Raw genomic sequence first — 16,964 nt, 5'->3', positions numbered from 1 at the left:
CAGATAGCCCGTGTCCTGTAACTATCCTGATTTATCTGGCTTTCCTACCCTGCCCTCCATACTCAGTGATTCTCAACTCCTGTGCCCTCAGCCTTCCCTTTCCCAGGATAAAGTTCAGTTCCTGTAAGGTGACTTGACTGTAGAGTTTTTTCCTGTTTGCCATCCTCAGTGCATATGGGCTTTTCAGAAAGCTTGTGGACCACCCTGTGCCCTTCTCCCCCACTACCCCACCCACCCATTGTCTTCTCCTACTCATATTCAGGCAGGACTTACCTTTTTTAGTCTGTTGCTTTGATCACAGTCCCTTCTGGGAAGCGGTTCCCTGATCCCTCCCCCACCAGCTCCCTGGTCTCTTTGAGTCTGTCACCAGAGTTAGGAATCAGCAGAGGATGTTGAAAACTCCTCTCCTCGAGGAATCCTCCTCCAATTGGGCTCATTCAATTCTTATTGCTCCTTTCCTCTGTCGATTTTGAGGGCCCACTTAGATAACTTTGCAGATAAAAAGTAGCACGTGCTCTGGCATCTTACTGTTTTGGAACTATTCTGCTTCTGTTGCATTGTAATATTCCAGAAGACAACTAGAGATCACCTAGTTCAGGGATTTCAAAGAATATTTTAAACTTTAGAACCTTCAATTCTGAACACACACACACACACACACACACACACACACACACAGATAAAAGCAGAAGTGCTGTGGCTGAAGCTTGCTCTCCTTTGCTCCCATCCTTGCCCACAGCAGCTTGGATGCTCCTGAGCCCCTAGAGCTCTACAGAATACATTCTGATGCCTTCATTTACAGGTGAGGAAAATGAGGCCCAGAGATATGAAGAGACTTGCCCAGAGTCACACAGCAAGGGCAAAAACTCAGGGTTTCCCGATATCCCTCCCAGTTCTGGCATTCTAGGACTTGTTAACGTCTAGCCAAGCTGTCCCTCTAGTGTTCTTTTGTGTACCTCGTCATTGTCATTCATTTATTTAGATGTTTATTGAGCACCTACTATGCGATGTGTACAGAGTAGGCCCTCAGGACTGTTAGGTAGCAGTCCTGTGAGCTGGTGGAAGCAAAAGCAGACACTGCCCTCATACGGCCTTCAGTCTAGTGGTGGGGACAGAAAAACTGCATCTGTGAAAAGTGCCATAAAGGAGAGATCAACGGTTTGATAAGGTGGGCTTATAAGTGGGATGTCAGTCCTTTTGGGCTGTTAGAACAAAACACATAGACTGAGTAGCTTATAAACAACAGAAATTTATTTCTCATAGTTTCAGAGGCTGGCGAGTCCAAGATCAAGGCACCAGCAGATTTAGTATCTGGTGAGGGCCTGCTTCCTTGTTCATAGATCACCATCTTCTCACTGGGTCCTCACAGGGCAGAAGAGACAAGGGAGCTCACTGGAGTCCCTCTCATAAGGGCACTAATCGCCTCCCAAAGGCCCCACCTCCAAATACTATCACATTGGGGATTAGGTTTCAACACATGAATGGGGGCAGGCACAAACATTCGGTCTATAGCATGAGGGATTTAACCTAGTTCGGAAGTGACCTGGAGCCAAGAGCTAAAGGTAAACTGGGAGAACAGAGGAGAGAAAAGTGTTGCAGGTGGAGGGAGCAGCATATGCAAAGCCCTGCGGCAGGAGGGAGCAGAGTGGGATGAGGAATGAGAGGAGGCCAGTATGGCTGGAGCATAGGGAGTAGGACCATGGCTGGGCAGGCACGCAGCAGGTGTGTACAAGACGGGGCTGTGCAGACTGTTGAGGAGCGCTGGGGCTTTATTCTGGAATTAGATTTGTGTTTCAGAAAGATGTCTCCAGTTCCAAAAGGTAACTGAATGCCTTGTCCCCAACCCTGTCCCAGCTGGGTTGCTTTCATTCCATCACCTTCTGTCTGCTTTTCTGACATCAATCACATGCTGCTTGGGGTGTTCTTAGCAGGGCTTGTTTCCACTCTTTATGGCATATGCATTTTGGCTCTAAGGTATATGTGTGCAGTGTAGTGTGTGAATATACTGCGACTGTATCATTTATTCATTCAATAAATGTTAAGTTATTGAGTGCCACTAAGAGCCAGGTACCATTTGATTATCATTATGGGCAACAACAAGCTGGGTGAGAGCGTGTCCTAGTGTGTGATGTTGTGTCATGTGTGGGTGCTTGTGTGTGATTGTGTTGGCCGTGTGCTCTAAATGATGGTTACTACGGGTGGCTGTGTTATCATATGGCTGTTGTTGTATGTCTCCCCTTGAGGTCCTTGTGTGTGACTGTCATTGTGGGTGTTATGTGTAACTCAGTGTAACAACAGTGGGTGTGCCTGAGGTTGTGGGTGTGTTGTTGTGCAGTGTGAATATAGGACTGTCAGTGTGTGGCACGCATGTCCTGTACAGGTGAGGCTCGGTGTGTGATGTGTCTGTGTGTCAGTGGGGGGCACGGGAGACCCCCATCTCCTGCTGTAAATCTGGAGGAGAATGAGCTTCCCCAGACTGTTGGAGGCACTCTCCGTGGCCCCTGGGATGATCAATGCAGGGAATAGAGCCTCCACCTGGCGCAGCCCTGGGATGTTGGGGAGCTGGAGCCGCCCCCGCTGGCGCTGGAGGGGAAAGGGGTGATGGGGGCGACTAGGCGGGTCTGGGCTGGCCAGACGGGCCAGATTAATAAAGAGGGACCCGGGGGAGGGAAGGCCAGGGCGGTGGCGGCTGCAGCAGGAGGCAGCTGAGATGAAAGTGGCCCGACTGGCGAGCAGGCAGGTGGCCTCTCCCCTGCCCTGTCAGCACTTTTTAATGTCCCCTTGGTTAGAGTGTGTGGGAGGAGTAGGGCGAGGGAAGCTGGAGCTCACCTTTCCCAGGCCCTGGGGGAGGGGGCTGGGGCAGCCACGAGGTGGGGTTGCTTTTGGTGGGGTGGGAGGAATGCGGTCATAGGTGTAGCTGAGAGGAAGAGCCTGGCTCATGCCCCATCCCTGTCCCCTGAAAACTTACCTTAGCTCAGGCTATCCAGGGGTGGCAGGATTAGGAAGCAGCTGGAGAAACAGAAAACGAGAAAGGGAGGTAGAAGGGGGTGACTGTGTGTGAGAATGTGGGCACAGCACATGCAGGTTACTGTCAGGCCAGGCAAAGGTGGGGTGTGTGTGTGAAATTGAACCTGCCTATGTAAATGAGCGTGAGGCTGTGTTCATGAGAACGTGTGAAAGACCAAGACCCTATGTGTTTGTGTTTGTTCAGCTCTCTGCAGTTGGCAATTTAAATTTTTAAACAGGGGGCTCTCGTCCTGGCTTGGCCTGTTGCTGGTGTGTGGTGTTGGGCGGGTCATTTAACCTCCCTGAGCTCTGTTGCTTCATCTCTAAAGTAAGGATAAGGGTATCTGTTTCACAGGATGATTATGGGGCTTAAGTAGACCAAAATACATTTTCAACTGTAAATCTCCCTATAAACGTTTGGTATCGTTAATAACTACACATGGGGTGTGTTGGGTGACTGTGTGTGAAGGTGTGGGTGTGTCCGGAGGCCTGAGCGTCTTTGTGTATCAGCCATAGTGGGTGCATCGGTGAGAGAACAAGCATCATAGTAAGTGTGAACTTTATGTGCAATAAGTTTGTTGTGCGAGTGAGTATACAGGTGTTGGAAGTGAATTTGGTAGTTGTCATAAAATATACGAAAATATCTGTGTGGATCCAAGTGTAGGGAGTGTGAGTGTCTGTGTGTGACTGTGAATGTGTGTTTTTGTCTTTGGGTGTCTGCGTCATTGCGTATATCTGTTTGCAGTAGATGATTTTGTGTCTCAGGGTGTATCTGAGTTAGTTGCCCTGGCACCTGAGATGTACGCGTGCATCTTGGAGCGTATACTGGCCGTGTGGGGGATGTGTGGGGATGGGTTTGTGTGTCTGTGTTTCTCTGGGTGTGTGTCCCAATGCCAGTGTGGTTGAATGTGCCTTTGTCTCGGTCGTGTGAGTGTGATGGCGGTATGTGGTGCCTTGGTGTGGCTGTGTATGACAGTGTGTGTGCATGCGTGCGTGCGTGTGAGTGTGTGTTTGGTGAGCGGCTCTGCTGCCTTAAGCACCTTTCGAATACATTGGCCACAGCTCATTGAATCCTTTAACAATCTGACTCTGCTCTTCCTTCCCCGTTTTTTCTAATTCAGTTCCTCTTATTACAAAAATAAAAAATAAAGCGCTGCCCCTTTCCAGTGGCTGGCCCCGCGGAGCCCCTGCCTCAGGACCAGCCTCGTTTCACTCCATTTCGGAGAAAACGGGAAGTCGGTGATTTTAAAAAATATTTTCTACTTTATTTGGGATTTAATGTTCTTACAGAATCCTGCTGCCTCCCTCTGTTCCCCCTCCCCATCCACCCCCAGCCCCACATACAAGAGGCGTAATGGCCCATTCAGCATATTAGGGGAGCCGAGCATGTGCTCGCGCGCACGCGCCTGTGTGTGTGTATGCACACACACACTCTTGGATAAAAACACACAGAGACCCACGGCAGACACACATAGGAATACACAGCAGCTCAAACATAGACATGAATTCAAACACTCTGTCCTAATACTCAAACACCACACAAAGACAGAGACCCAGACACAATCACACTCTGATGGGAAACACAAAAGCAGGAGCACTGTTGGGGGAGACCCTGCGGAGACATGGAGAGAAACAGACAGGCAGAGAGGGGAGGAAAGAAAGAGACATGTTCCCAGTGACAGGTCAGAAGCAACTTTTATGCTATAAAGGAACATGAGTAGAGTAGTTCAAGGAAATGAGAGGGGGTTGATCATCCCTGGGCCAGGCATTGCCCCTTTTGTACAAGGGGATACTGTATGGTCAAGAAGTAATTACTCAAGGTCATGACGGGAGTCAAGCCTAGATGTGGGGACAGAAATAAGAATCCTGTGCCACTTCCCTGCGCCCTACTATCAGGGTCCCAGGGCAGTAAAATATATAACTGTGTGTATGTGTGTGTGTGTGTAAGATGTGCTTTTGTACAGGACTAACTTAAGTGCCACATACATATTAGGCTCAACAGATGTTTGCAGAGGCTGGCAGGGCCCGGATGTGGCTGTGTGGGTCTTTAAATGTATATTTGAGAACCTGTGTGTGCACACACATGGGAGCATCCATTGTGGTGTATAAGCCTGTGTAAGTGTGGCTATGTGTGGCTGTGTCTATGCATAGACTGTAAATCCCATAGGGGCAGGAACCATGTATCCTCTCTGTATCTCCATCACCTAAGAAAGGGCCTGGCACATAGTAGGTACTCAGTAAATATTCGTTCAAGAACGAATGAATGAACAAAGTCACTCTGGGAGCTCAGATAGCTTAGGGAGGGCCTGATCGTCACAGGTAGAGACCATGAGCAGCCCAGCCTCTGGGCAGGACCTGGGAAGAGGGGAGATGGTGCACCATGAGATGGTGGGGTGGGAACTCTGGCAGTCTCTCCCTGCTGCTGTCTCTCTTGTTAGGAGATGTGGGCCCTCTGGTCAGTGCTTTGTCCAGAGTGATGAGTTTCAAGAGTTATTTTAGACTATCCTGTGGTAAAAAAAAAAAAAAAAAAAAAAAGAAATGAGCTATCCATTAAAAAAATATGGGATAGGTGAGGAAGAGACGGGCAGAAGTGGACAGAAGTTCAAGATGGATGATGGACAGACAGACATATTGAGTAAACACACAAACTCATTAATAGATTTATTTATAGACAGACCAAAAGACAAATAGAGACACAGATAAATTGGTGTACAGATAGACACACAGACTGACATGGATAGTCATGTAGGCAGACAGTCTCCAGGAGTGACTGACAGACCAACAGACAGGCAGACCAATCGATAGACAGCTAGATGGACAGCTGATTGCACAGAGAAGATGGATGTATAGCTCAGCATGTAGAATAGGCCTACCCAATAGCCATGCCCCACATTCTGTCCTCCCTTCTTGCTAGCGGAACCCATTCTTTTGTTTGTTATTTGGAGACCAAGTGCTTTGGGGAAGGTTGAACCTCTCCCTTGCCCCAGAGGTGAGTCTTAGTTGGTCCAGGAAAATCCTGGTAATTCCATTCCCCTCGCTGGAGATATGTGGTACAATTCTGACCACTGAAATGTGGGAGGAAGTCTCTTAAGGAGACTTTGGGGAAATTTTACCTCAAATTTATAAAAGGACCGATGGAAGAGATGTGCCCTCTTCTCTCCTTCTGGATTTTGGACTTTCCTACATGAAGATGTAATGTGCTGAGTTGCTGCAGCCTTTTTGAAACCCTGAGGTTCCTCTGAGTTAAAAGCTGACGTGCCAGGGATGGTAGAGGACAGCTGTGAAAATCTGGGTGCCAAATGATGCCCCTGGGCCACACTGACCAATTTAGGAATCTCTCTGTCCCCAAACTTCTTGTTATGTGAGATAATATTTTTCTTACTACCTAAGCCACTTTTTTTTTCCAGTTTAAATACTTCAATGTGTATTTTCTAAAAAAAATAAGGATGCTGTCTTACATAGTCATATGCAATCATGTAGATCAGAAAATTAACATAGATCTAATTCTACCACGTAATCCACAGATCCATTCAAACCTCGCCCATTGGTACTATAATATCCTTGATACCTTTTTTCCCCTTCTGGTTCAGAATCCCCTCCAGAGTCACAATTGCATTTAATTGTCATGTTTCTGTAGTTGCCTTCCATCTGGAACAGGTCTTCAGTCTTTCTTTGTCTTTCATGTCCTACATAATCTTCAAGAATACAGAATAGGGTTTTTTTTAGGAGTATCTCTCAATTGGGGTTTATCTGATGTTTCCTCATGTTATGCATTTTTTGGCAGGAATGATGCTGTGTTCCTCTCAGTGCATTATATCAAGAGGCACATGACCTTGATTTGTCCCAATATTCTTTTTTTTTAACATCTTTATTGGAGTATAATTGCTTTACAATGGTGTGTTAGTTTCTGCTATATAACAAAGTGAATCAGCTATACGTATAAATATATCCCCATATCTCCTCCCTCTTGCGTCTCCCTCCCACCTTTCCTATCCCACCCCTCTAGGTAGACACAAAGCACCGAGCTGATCTCCCTGTTATGCGGCTGCCTCCCACTAGCTATCTGTTTTACATTTGGTAGTGTATATATGTCCATGCCACTCTCTCAGTTCGTCCCAGCTTACCCTTCCCCCTCCCTGTGTCCTCAAGTCCATTCTCTACATCTGCGTCATTATTCCTGTCCTGCCCCTCTGTTCTTCAGAACCTTTTTTTTCTTAGATTCCATATATATGTGTTAGCATACGGTATTTGTTTTTCTCTTTCTGACTTCACTCTGTATGACAGTCTCTGGGTCCATCCACCTTACTACAAATAACTCAATTTCGTTTCTTTTTATGGCTGAGTAATATTCCGTTGTGTATATGTGCCACATCTTTGTCCATTCATCTGTTGATGGACACTTAGATTTCCTCCATGTCCTGGCTATTGTAAATAGAGCTGCAGTGAACATTGTACATGACTCTTTGAATTATGGTTTTCTCGGGGTATATGCCCAGTAGTGGGATTGCTGGGTCATATGGTAGTTCTATTTTTAGTTTTTTAAGGAACCTCCATACTGTTCTCCATAGTGGCTGTATCAATTTACATTCCCACCAACAGTGCAAGAGGGTTCCCTTTTCTCCACACCCTCTCCAGCATTTATTGTCTGTAGATTTTTTGATGATGGCCATTCTGACCGGTGTGAGGTGACACCTCACTGTAGTTTTGATTTGCATTTCTCTAATGATTAGTGATGTTGAGCATCCTTTCATGCGTTTGTTGGCAATCTGTATATCTTCTTTGGAGAAATGTCTATTTAGGTCTTCTGCCCATTTTTGGATTGGGTTGTTTGTTTTTTTGATATTGAGCTGCATGAGCTGCTTGTAAATTTTGGAGATTAAACCTTTGTCATTTGCTTCATCTGCAAATATTTTCTCCCATTCTGAAGGTTGTCTTTTCATCTTGTTTATGGTTTCCTTTGCTGTGCAAAAGCTTTGAAGTTTCATTAGGTCCCATTTGTTTATTTTTGTTTTTATTTCCATTTCTCTAGGAGGTGGATCCAAAAGGATCCTGCTGTGATTTATGTCATAGAGTATTCTGCCTATGTTTTCCTCTAACAGTTTGATAGTTTCTGGCCTTACATTTAGGTCTTTAATCCATTTTGAGCTTATTTTTGTGTATGGCGTTAGGGAATGTTCTAATCTCATACTTTGACATGTACCTGTCCAATTTCCCCAGCACCACTTATTGAAGAGGCTGTCTTTTCTCCACTGTATATTCTTGCCTCCTTTATCAAAGATAAGGTGACCATATGTGCATGGGTTTATCTCTGGGCTTTCTATCCTGTTCTGTTGATCTATATTTCTGTTTTTGTGCCAGTACCATACTGTCTTGATTACTGTAGCTTTGTAGTATAGTCTAAAGTCAGGGAGCTTGATTCCTCCAGCTGCATTTTTCGTTCTCAAGGTTGCTTTGGCTATTCGGGGTCTTTTGTGTTTCCATACAAATTGTGAAATTTTTTGTTCCATTTCTGTACCTAAGCCACTTTTGGTAGGATCATCTGTCACTTGCAGCCAAAAGCATCCTAATGCTACCCAAATCAACTGACAAATTGGCAGACAGACAGATCAAAAACAGGTAGAAAAACAAATAGGCAGATGTACAAAGACAGACAGGTAGTCAAACCTAGGACATGTAGATATCTGGCTAGTTAGACAAATTTAAAAGCAAAAAGAAATGGGTAACTGAATGGATGGATAGATAGAGATGGACAGAGAGATAAACAGACAAACTGGGCAGCAGACAGTTGGGAAGACAATCAGACTCTGACCCCAGTGTTTATGTTTATCACCTGTTAGATGACTACTTACTTCTATTAACTATGTAATGTTCATTTTGGGGAAAAATTCTCTCTGTATCTCCGTCCCCTCCCTCCCTCCCTCTCCCCTGACCTTCTCTCCCATCTCTTCCCTCTCCCCTCTGTCTCTCTTTCTCTCCCTCTTTCCCTCTTTTCCTGTCTTCTCCTTCCCTTTTTCCTATGTCCTCCCCCTCTGCTTTCTTCCTGTGCCTTACTTGCTTCTGTCTTTAAGTGTCCCCATACTCACAGCTGACTCTCTGCCTCTCATGAGAAGGCATGTTACCTGTGGAACAGAGGCTGCCTCTGAGCAAGGCTTGGATTGGGGACAGTGAAGGAGCATGGGAACCATGGAAGGCAGAGAACCTCCTTTTACTCCCACCCTACCCTCGGCAGCCCCAGGCAGCAGCTAAGTCCTGGCCTAGGGTTCTTTTCCTGACCGCCACTCCCCTCTTCCTCCCTGCTCCCTGCCAGCGATTCCAAGAACCTGGGGTTAGGCCTTGGAAGTCTTCCTCTGAGATCTGTTCACTTTGAAGGCTTGAGGGAAGGGAGCAGACTCAGGACTTGCTTTTTTGTTAAGGGGCAAGGAAACGGTGGCAAATATAGACGCAACAAGGGAAGGGAGGTCCACCAAGCTCCTCAATCCAAACCTCAGTTCTCTCCACCTTTTGTGTCCATCTCAGTCATTGGCCACTTTCTGAATATCCTTTGAGTCTCTTATTTCAACAAATAATTCTTGAGCTCCTGTGGCATACAAGGTGCTACCTGGTGCTGTGGGAGACAAATGGGAAAGAAGGTAAGTCCCTCTATTGGAGGCATCTTCTGTTTTTCTTCTTCCCCTTATGTGTATCTCTCTTTGGGTGTCTCTGTCTTTCTCTTAGTCAGTAGATCAAGAAATAATCATAAAGGAGCCACTATCTGCCATGCATTCCATCTCTCTCTCCTCTAACTCTGCCCTCTTTCCACACCACACCCACCTGCACTCTCGGGGTCCAGTGCCCACTTTGGCTACAGCAAGTGGAGCAGGCACTTTCCAAGAACAGAAGACACAGGGGATTGATGACTCTGTGGCGGCCTGCTTCTCCTTTCTCCCAGGATAACCAGTCTGTCAGCGGACCGGGGAGGGGGGAGATGACTTCACAGGGATGCAGGGGGTGGGTGGTCCCCAGGGTATTCCTTTTCCTCATCTTTGTCCTTCATCTCCTGCTGCCTAATTATTTTTTCTGAAGCATTACTCTGAGCAAGTACTCCATTGACCAAGACGATTCAGCATGGCATTCAGAGCTCTTCACAACGGGCCCCAACCTACCCCTTCCAACACCCTCACTCCCACCCCCCATAAGCCCTTCAGGACTGGCCACCTTCCTTGACAGGCCCACAGTTCCCTGCTTCTCCACCAACCACATTCCACATCTTTTAAAGCCACACTCAGATGTCACCTATTTGAGGAAACCTTCCCTGATCGCCCCCTGAAAGAGGCTCCAGCTCAGACCACAGGCACCAAAAAACCCTTGTATACACGCACACTGACCTCCAACTACAGATGTTGACAACATCATCTAGACATTTCACCACCATGTCTTGTGCTTTCTACCCTGCTCTGGTCAAAGTCCAGGCTCCTCCAGGCTCATGGATGGCCCATCCCCAAGACCTTTCATATTCTTGGTCCCACTCTTGCCAGACAGGCCCTGATATGATTTTTGGGTTATGGCCCTTGACCTGTTCCCTCAGTCTTCCTCATTATCTGCCCAGACAGTGACCTTTCCTTCCTCCTCCCCTCCACTGCCCTTCCTCCTCCTCTTCCTTCTCAACGTCAACAAGCTTCCTTGAGAGCCTACTATGTGAGCTCATTCCACACCCCCAGGGTGTGTAGATCTGGAGCCAGACTGCCTGGGTTGTAATTCTGCCTCCACCTCTTCCTAGCTGTGTGACCTCAGGCAAATTACTTAACTTCTCTGTTCCACATTTCCTCATCTGCAAGATGAGATTAATAATGGTACCTGCCTCACAGGATTGTTGAGAGGATTGATTTGGTGTGAGTAGGGTGCTTAGAACAGTCCCTGACACATGGTACTATAACAGTGAGAGTTCTGCTTCTCATTTTATTCTGCTTCTGACTCTAGGGATTCAGAATTCTCAAGTATAGAGGAGGAGAACTGTAAACTACTGAGCAGCCCCTGTGTGCTGAGTGTCTTAATGCGGTGTCTCAGTTAAAACAAAAAAAAAAACCTCGTGAGATGGGATTGTCACCACATCTGTTTAACGAACAAGGAAATGAGGGTTTAGGTAGCTGAAGTGACTTGCGAGAGGTCTCACAACCAAGACAGGGAAGATTCAGGAGTTGAACTCAGATTTAGTTGATTCCAAAGCTGTGCCTTTTCCAAGACACTGGGCCGTTTCTTTAATTTGAGGATCAAGAGTTTAGGATTTGGAATTAGCAATTCAAGGATATGAGGTCTCAGGGTGCTGGTACTTTGGGGGTCCACATTACCTTGACTGACAGCGGTTGGAGTATGAGTAACTTGTTTTCAGAGTGGTTATAGTGTGTGACAGGGGAGTGCAACCTCACTGCCATACATCCCTACCCTCTGCCTTCTGAAATCCATGCTCTGGCCTCACACTATGGTTTGGGGGTTTCCGGGGGGTGAAGGTCAGGTGAGTACTGGAGGACAGTAAGAGTCACCAAATTAATGACTTGCCTGGGGTCAGGAAGTGCAGGGCTACCTGGAGATGAATTATCTGGTTAAGAAGCCATGACCACGTGGATCAATGGAGAGAGAGGGTTTTGTCACTTATTGCCCTGCGTTTAAAGAGCTGCACCCCTCGGGCTGGGGCTCATGAAGACTGTTGCTTTTTTTTTTTTTTTTTTTTTTTGCGGTACGCGGGCCTCTCACTGTTGTGGCCTCTCTCATTGCGGAGCACAGGCTCCGGACGCGCAGGCTCAGCGGCCATGGCTCACGGGCCCAGCTGCTCCACGGCATGTGGGATCTTCCCGGACCGGGGCACGAATCCGTGTCCCCTGCATCAGCAGGCGGACCCTCAACCACTGCGCCACCAGGGAAGCCCAAGACTGTTGCTTTTCTCCAGTAGTTCCCTAGCCCTGGATCACTGAGTCCTCAGGGAGCGTAGCTGGGGAGACATAAGTACCGAGGGCTTCTCCAGGAAGCAGATTCTGAGATAGAGATTAATGCTCAGAGTGTCATCAGGAAGCTCTTGGGATCAAAACCTGTGGAAGGAGAGGAAGGAATCAGAATTGGGCAGAGCCCAGCCCTTTGGGTCACTCTGAGGCTAGAATGGCCCTTCAGTTTTTCCCCAAGTTGGGGCCAGAGGTTTCATACCCCTGTGTTGGTGGGTCATGGAATGCAAGTAGCCCCAGAAATGGGCGTGACCTTAGGCTGGGCAGCTCTCTTCAACTGAGGCCATTCCCCCATGGGAGCTGAAAGCTGAAGACTGTCTGCTAGCACTCCCAGCAACTGGGGTAAGTCCTTCATTGAAGGGAATCGGACAGCACATTATAGTGTCCACCAAGGCACCTACCTGAGCTGGGGAGGGCGGGGCACTCACAGTGAAGTAAGGCTTCTGTGTATGAGACAATGCCTGAGCTTTGAGAAGAATGAGTAGGGGTTACAAGGCAAAAAAAAAAAAAAAAAGTCGGGAAGGGGAACATGTAGGGAAAGGGGAGTTTCTGGTTGAAAGAACAGCATGGGGACTTCCCTGGAAGTCCAGTGGTTAAGACTTCACCTTTCAATGCAGGAGGTGTGGGTTTGATACCTGGTCGGGGAGCTAGGATCCCACATGCCTCGCGGCCAAAAAAACAAAACATAAAACAGAAGCAATATTGTAACAAATTCAATAAAGACTTTAGAAATGGTCCACATCAAAAAAATTAAAAAATAAATAAATTTAAAAAAAAAAGGAACAGCATGTACTAAAACCCAGAGGCAAAGTTTACACAGGAGATTAGGCAGGGCTCAGATCTGAAGGTCTGCACTACTGTGCTAAAGAATTTGAGTTTTTGTATTAAGGGGATGGGGAGCCTTTAAGGATTTTAGGACAGTGTGTAGCATAATTAAAATTTGCATTTTAGAATAATCTTGGCATGCCACTTATTAGCTGTGTTACTAAAAAGTGACCTAACCTCTCTGTGCCTCAATTCCCTCATCTGTAGAATGGGGTTAATGATAGTGCCTGCCTCTTGGAGTTGTTGTAAGAATGCAGTGAGATGGTATGGGTAGAATTGTCATGTAGCAATCCTTGGTGAAGATTAACTGTTGTTATAGCTATTATAGGCTGGATTGGGATGGGCAGAGACCAGTAGAAAGAGCAGTGAGATGACTACTGCAGGTATTCAAGAAAGATGTGGTAAGGGCACAACTAGGACAACGGCAGCAGAGATGGAAAAGGAGAAGCCAGTTTAAAAGCTTCTGAAAGGTAAAATTCACAGGACTTAGTGATTGCTTGGATGAAAAGAGGTGATAAAAAAGATGGCATTCACAATGACTCCCAGGTTTCTGGTTGGGTGACTGATTCTGGGAACACAAATGGATTCATGGGGAGGGTGGTAAGTTTGTTGTAGATGATTTGAAATTGAGATTCTTAAGGAATCCAGCTGGAGATGCTGGTCAGTTGTTCAGAGCTAAACTCTGAGAAAGGCTGGATGGAAAAAAAACGGTATGGGGATTGTCTGTGTGAATTTGGTCAGGGGAGCCATGGGCCTGGATGAGGTCATTGGGGTGAGTATGTGGAAAGGGAAGAGTTGTGGGCTGTGGATGGAACTGTGGCAAATACCATCATTAACAGGAGCTTGGGAGTGAGAAAGAAGAGACCCCAGAGAAGCAGGAGAAAGAAGGAGATGTTGCTGTCAGGAAAGCCAAGGGAGGAAGGAGACCCCCAGAGTACCAGCCAACACAGCTCAGTGTCACAGAGAGAGCATCAAAGATAAAAATGGCAGAGTCTGTAAAAGAGGGCAAGGGGTTCCTGGTGGTTTACCTGGAGGAAAGCATTTCATCAAAGTGGTGGGTGGAAGGCAAGTTGTGGTGGTTTGAAGAATAAAGATGAAGCTGAGGGTTGTACTTCTTTGAATGAACAGACATATGGATGGAGAAATTTCACCAAGGTCCACGCTGAGGCAGTCCAAATGTAGTCTTTCCAGATGACCTTTGCTTGTGCCCCTTCTCTCATGTTTCCCATCATACACTGTATCTATCATAGTTATCTCTGCTCCTGCCTACTCCTTTACCTGACCATAAGCTCCTTCAAGCTGGGATCCTCATCCATGTTTGGGTCCTTCCCTGTACCAGATATATGGTGTGGACTGGACCTGCAGGTAATAAGCAGTTGCTTGTGGAGTGAATGAATGATCTGAGGTGAGACCATGAAGCAAGTTTCCTGGTTTTCAGACTGGTTAGTCAGCAGAGAAATAGTGAAACTATGTCCTAGAAGAAGGTGTGTGATGGGAAGACGGATGGCTAAGAATATGGGGAGGCATGAATCAAGGCACTTCAGGAAAAATAAGTACAACTGACCTTTGAGCAGAAGTTCTTAACCTTTTTAGATCCTGGATCCCTTGGAGATACCAATGTAAATAATGAACACTTGCTCCAGGAAAAACACGCATCACACACTCATATCCAGTCTGCATATGATTTTAAGAGTTCCATACCCACTGAGGCCCATCTATGGACCTGTCCAGTGGTCCCATGGGTTTCAAGTCAAGAATGTGGAGTCCTATGACCTGGGGTACATCACTCACCCACTCTGGACTTCAATTTCTTTATCTGTAAGATGAGGAACCGTGAGGTGTAGGTGGATACCATAAAGAAACTAACAACTTTGCAAGTCATTTGGTGCAGGTATTTTACAGAGCACAGATATTCTACCCTGTTAGTGGGTAGAATTATCTCCATTTTGAAAACAGGGCAATGGAGACTCAGTTCAAGAAACTTGTCACATGAGTGAGTGAAGGAGCTAGATTCTACCGAGGTCTGTCCAATTCCAAATCCTGGGAAGAGCCCAGGATTTGGAGTTGGACAGACCTCGGTAGAATCTAAACTGTGCTGCCTACCGGGTATAATATTATTGATGTCTGTCTGCCCATCCCTGGCATGGTTAATGCACTAACATACATGAAAATGATTTGGAAACTGGATAGCACTTATGCAAATATAAGATACCACATTGGTATCCTCATTATTGATCATCCCTTATCTTAATATCGCTTCCTTGGCATCTGTTAGTTCTTCCCCCAACCTCAGGGGGCTTCTTCCTTGCTTCTGTCACCTGTTCCTCCCATTTCCTGAGGGTAGGTTTTCTTTAGTCCCCACCTCTTGCTTTCTGTTCTTTACATTCTAAATCCTGTCATCCTATAACTTCAGCTATGAACTCCAAGCAGGTGACTCTCAAATCTGTACTCCAGTCCAGAGCCTTATTTCAACCACCTGCTGGAAGTTTATCACCTAACTCATTGATCTCAGACTTTGCTGTGCATCTGAATCACCTGGAGTGTTTGTTAAAACACAGATTGCTGGGCTTAGTCCCACAGTTTCGGATTCAGTAGGCCTAGGGAGGGGCTGAAAATATTTTTTACAGCCTTATACAAGGTATACTTGACATGCAATAAACTGCACATATCTAAAGTGGACAATTGGATAAGTTCTGACATATGAATACACTCATGAAACCAGCACTGCAATCGAGATAATGAACATATCCGTATCCCCAAAAAGCTTCTGGTTTCTCGTTATAATCCCTCTTTTTTCTCTCCTCAACCTCCACTCCCATTCCCAGGTAACCGTTAACCTATTTGTGTCACTATAGATGAGTTTGCATTTTCTAGAGTTTTGTGTAAATAGAATCATAAAATATGTACCTCTTTCTTGTTTCTGGCTTATTTCATTCAGCATAATTATTTTGCTGCATGTATCAAGAGCTCATTCCTTTTTATTTCTGAGTAGTAGTCCATTGTATGAATATATAGCAGTTTGTTTCTCCATTCACTAGTTTATGGACATTTGGTTTTCCAGTTTGGGGCAATTACAAATCAAACTGCTGAGAACATTTGTGTAAAAACTTTGTACTTTTATTTCTCTTGGAAGTGAAATGGCTGGGTCATGATGGTAAGAGTATGTTTAACTTTTTAAGGAACTGCCAGACTGTTTTTCAAGTTGGTTGCACCATATTACACAGACATCAGCAGGGTATGAGAATTCCGCTTGCTCCACATCTTTACCATTGTCTGGTGTGATCAGTCTTTTTAATCGTAATCATTCCAGTAGGTACGTAGTGGTATCTCATTGTGGTTTTAATGTTCATTTCCTTAATAACTAATGATGTTGAGCAGCTATTCAGGTGCTTATTTTCTATCCATTTATCTTCTTGGGTTAAATGTCTGTTCAAATCTTTTGCTTATTTAAAAAATTGAATTGTTGTCTTCTTACTATTGAGCCGTAAGTGTTCTTTATATATTCTAGAACACACGGGCTTTGTTAGATATGTATTTTGCAAATAATTTCTCTCAGTATATGTCTTACATTTTAATTCTTTAAACAATATCTTTTGAAGAGCAAACATTTTTAATTTGATGAAGTCTGATTTATTGATTTTTTAAATTATTTGCCCTTTTTTGGACATATTTAAGAAATCTTTGCGAAACCAAGAGTCACTAAGGTTTTCGCCTACATTTTCTTATAGAAGTTTATGGGTTTAGCTCTTTTATTAGGTCTATGATCCTTTTCAGGTTAATTTTTGTATGTGGTGTGAGGTAAGGGTCAAGGTTAATTTTTTTTTTTTTTTTTTTTTTGGCATATGGCTATCCAATTATTCCAGCATCATTTGTTGAAAAGATTCTCCTTTCCGCATTGATTTGCCTTGGTACTTTTGTCAAAAATCAATTAGGCATTTATGTGTGGGTTTATTTCTGGACTCTTCAGCTCCATTGATCTGTTTGTCTGTCTTTATACTAGTACCACTCTGTATTGCTGTATCTTTAAAAGTCTTGAAAGCAGGTAATGTAAGCCTTCCAACTTTGTTCTTTTTCATGTTGTTTTGGCTATTCTAGGACTGTTGTATTTCCATACACATTTCAGAATCCATTTGTCAATATCTGCAAATAAAAAACCTGCTGGGA

General features: G+C 45.3%; 1 protein-coding gene across 1 annotated transcript in view; it reads left to right on the top strand.

Moving 5' to 3' along the window:
- Positions 1-16,964, top strand: part of HIF1AN (hypoxia inducible factor 1 subunit alpha inhibitor) — a 44,187-nt gene extending 27,223 nt beyond the window's left edge. Inside the window, exon 8 of the mRNA XM_004310557.4 lies at positions 1-16,964. This exon is cut by the window's left edge and continues 18,648 nt beyond it. The gene's annotated coding sequence lies outside the window, so the exon portion shown is untranslated.

The sequence above is a fragment of the Tursiops truncatus genome, chromosome 16, assembly GCF_011762595.2.
Source record: "Tursiops truncatus isolate mTurTru1 chromosome 16, mTurTru1.mat.Y, whole genome shotgun sequence".
Taxonomy (NCBI): Eukaryota; Metazoa; Chordata; class Mammalia; order Artiodactyla; family Delphinidae; genus Tursiops; species Tursiops truncatus.
Note: the sequence above shows the minus strand (reverse complement) of the source record. Positions and strands in the feature narration are given on the sequence as shown.